Genomic DNA, 3626 nt, shown 5'->3' with positions numbered 1-3626 from the left:
AACCCACAGCACCACACCAGGACTCCCAAAAATTAATAAGGATGACAACAAATATTTTAGATTGATAGACAAGATGAAAATAAAATGCAAGTTTCAAGTGGGAGATTTGGTAACCTCTTTGCATACCAACCTTCTACATTCTGAGTCCACTCAATTTATCATACCTTGATGGCTTGTTATTATGATGCTGGAAGTTTTCTCATCACTATTTCAAATACCAGCAGGGTCACCTATGATAGACAGGTTTCAGTGGAATTCTAGATAAATATAGACTAGGAAGAAACGCCTGGTCATCTACTTCTGAAAATTAGCCTATGAAAACTTTATGATTCACAACAAAACTTTGTCTTTCTCTTGCACTGAATATTTCATCAGGAAGGATTAATTGCTGGGGGAATACATCATGTCTGGTAAAATAGAGGGCCAACAAGAGCATGGGAGACTATCAGTGAGATGAATTAGCCCAACAGTCAGATGATTAGCTCAATATAACCAGAGCTGATGATCCAGGGGTGGGTATTTCTCTATAGGGCAGTCTAAGCATAAAAAGACCTAATATTTATGCGGCCCGGCTCAGAATATTCAGGTTAATAGAAATTCCTCTACAAAATATTTTTGACAGGACAGAGAAACTAAAGAGTCCTTATACCACAGTGGTTAAAGCTCTTGGCTTCTAACCAAAAGGTTGAACATTGAAATTCTCTAGTTGCTCAGTGGGAGGAGGATATAACACAGTCTGCTTCCATAAAGATTTATAACCCAGGAAACACTACAGGGAGTTCTGCTCTATCCTACAGGGGCTTTATGAATTAAAATCGACTCGAGGACAGTGGGTTTTGCTTTTTAGTTGGGAAACTGAGAACATACTGTAAGCAATGTAGAGCTCTGAGAACAGTGGCACAGGTATAGAATGACCCTAGTGGATCACACACACACTGAGGTGACAAAGGGCAGAAATATGAGTATTAAGGTAAGGTGATGATGGAGAGAGGAGACTGGAGCAATTAAAAACAGTAAGAAATGCTGTCCAGGTAGAAAGAGAAGGCCCACCAAGTTGCCCCTGCTTCCCTGCTGTGCCTGGCAGGCACATCCTTTCAATCAATTTCTCTCTTCTTGAAACTAACACTCAGGAGCTCTGTATTTAAAATACCACCTCTGGTTACTCCAGGGATAGGTTGGCATTTGCCAGACTGTGCACAGTGGGGGTCTTTGGAGGCGCATCTCTTTCAGGTCTCCAGCTAGAAGAAGGTGCCTAGTCTATTACACGATAGGATTTTATTTTCTGTCCTTCACGGGGAGAAATTGCTTTCACTTGCACACTCTTGACATTAAATATATGGTACATGCTTCCAGGTCAGTTGGTGGAAAGTAGTGGCCTTTACCCCAGAAACTGATTGTTTGATCACAGACTTATTAGAGCTGGAAAATATCACATTCAAAAGGATTCTTTTCAGCAATCTCAACAATGACCTCATTTTTCTTCCTGTGGGACACATTTTAAAGAGCCAGATGGTATATGTGCTGTATCAGAATTTTCTACATTCTCTCCCCACACCCTAGGATTGGATTCAGGCATGTTCCTTTCATCCAAAGAAAACATTTATACACATTTGTTTAATACTCCTGAATATCTCACTTAGTTCCCCAGCAATGAGGTGATGGAAGTAGTCCAGATATTATTATTTCTCAAAAATTTAAATTTAGGGAACTAAGGTATAGAGAGATGTAATGACTTACAGACGGTCACCCAGTGTTGACATGTAGAAGAGCAGAGACTTGAACCTGGGTCTTCAGATGCACATCTACTACAGCAGAGGACGTCTCTGATTTTATTTTCTACCCTTTTTTCCACTAAAATTTGAATCTAAGCAATGTGATTCAGGAGCCCTGGTGAGGTTGTGGGTTGTGCATTGTGCTGCAAACCCACCAGCCCTATGAGGGAATAAGATTTATAGTCTCAGAAACCTTATATAAAATAGCTATTCTATACTCGATGACAGTGGGCTTGTTTTTTTGTTTCTAAGCAATGTGATTAGTTTGAACAAATATCCTTTGTATCTGAATAAATAATCTTTATGGCACGTGATGGAGTCCTGGGGTGGCGTTGCAGGATGATGCACTGGAGCTCAAGGTCGGTTTGAACCACAAGGTTGGTGGTTAATGAAAGTGGTATTCTCTGTTAAAATCTACTAAATAGAAGCTATCCCAAATTTCATTTCCTGTTAAAGCAAATGTAGGGACAGCTATGTTATCATCAATCAACATTCCTTCAGTCACCAAAGAGATATTCCAGACAATCTGTAAACTCCTAGGATGAAAGCAAACATTTAAATACTGCCCACCCATCCCTGGTTTCTCAGAATTTTAACTGCTTGTTAGTAAAATGCTTTGAAAATTCTTGAGCATGAGAGAAATTGAGCATGTTAAATTCCAGCATAATTTACTGGTATTTACTAAATCAGTGCTAAGTTGAACATGACTTCTTTTGTACGAAGGGTACACTATCGTTTCTAAGAACAGTAAATTCGATGTGTAGGTTTGAAGAGCAAACTTTCCCTGGAATTTATTCCCTGGATGTTTCCCTATAACATGCTATTTGAAGATTCCTCTATCTCAATTTTTTAAAAACCTGCATCTGCAGATAATGCCCTAGCCTGTGAAATTCTTAGCATTGGAGGGGGACAGATGTTTCCTGATGCTGATGTTTTCACTGTCACTTTCTGCTTTGTTGTGTCAGTCAGATAATGAAATGCTTAATTAGCTCTTTGCCTTTGCTACAGGATCATTTTATAAAATGGTAAACTAAGAGCTTTGAGAATGAGACATTTCCATTTGTCACTCAGGTTTCTAAGTCCAGGTGTGTACCCTAGTCATCTTTGCTTAATTGAAATAATCACACAGAGTTGCTTCTGGCTATACATCAAATGCAAGCCTTCTACCTAGACACCAGTTGTTGGGGACAATCACCATACCAGCTCTCCTTCCTCAGCAGCTCAAAGTCCATTTGCTTTATCTGTAAATCACAACTGGAGAAAATCAACTTTATTTTCATTCTAGACTATTTTGAAGTATTGTCTTTCAGATGACATCTACAGCAAGGGTCTTTATCCATTTGTGACTCAATTGAGCAATGCAACAGAAGAGGCAATAACCCTTGTCCTGAGGGTCCTTCCTCTTCAAATGCATCTCCCTCAGCTTCTCTAATTTTAATGAGGAGAAGCTATTTTCTTGTCTCTGCTCCCTCCACCTTGTCACTTGTGGTTCAAGTCTTTATAGTTTGCTCATTATATTGGTGATGTGCTCACCCAGCTGCCTGTCCATGTTTTCTTTCCTAGTTAGCCTCTTTGGCCCCAGGAGTGAGCAAGGGTGTTTTCTGAACAGCAGATTATTACAACTGTTGTTAAACTGGGATTTCTAAGGTGAGCATTTTTTTGGCTGGCAGAGATTTTTGCTCAGGGAAAAGCTAGCAGGCAAATCAACTGACACATTGCCTGAGGTGACCAGTCAGAAAATAAGACCTCAGGATGTTGCTATAACTACCAATTTAGTCTTGAAGAGATGCTCTTCCTACAGCTAAGTATGTCATTTTGGTTGGGTTTGCCAGATTCACGGGAAACCACAGCTCC

This window comes from Chrysochloris asiatica, unplaced genomic scaffold (assembly GCF_000296735.1).
Source record: "Chrysochloris asiatica unplaced genomic scaffold, ChrAsi1.0 scaffold00002, whole genome shotgun sequence".
Lineage (NCBI taxonomy): Eukaryota > Metazoa > Chordata > Mammalia > Afrosoricida > Chrysochloridae > Chrysochloris > Chrysochloris asiatica.
This window is presented reverse-complemented; position numbering follows the sequence as displayed.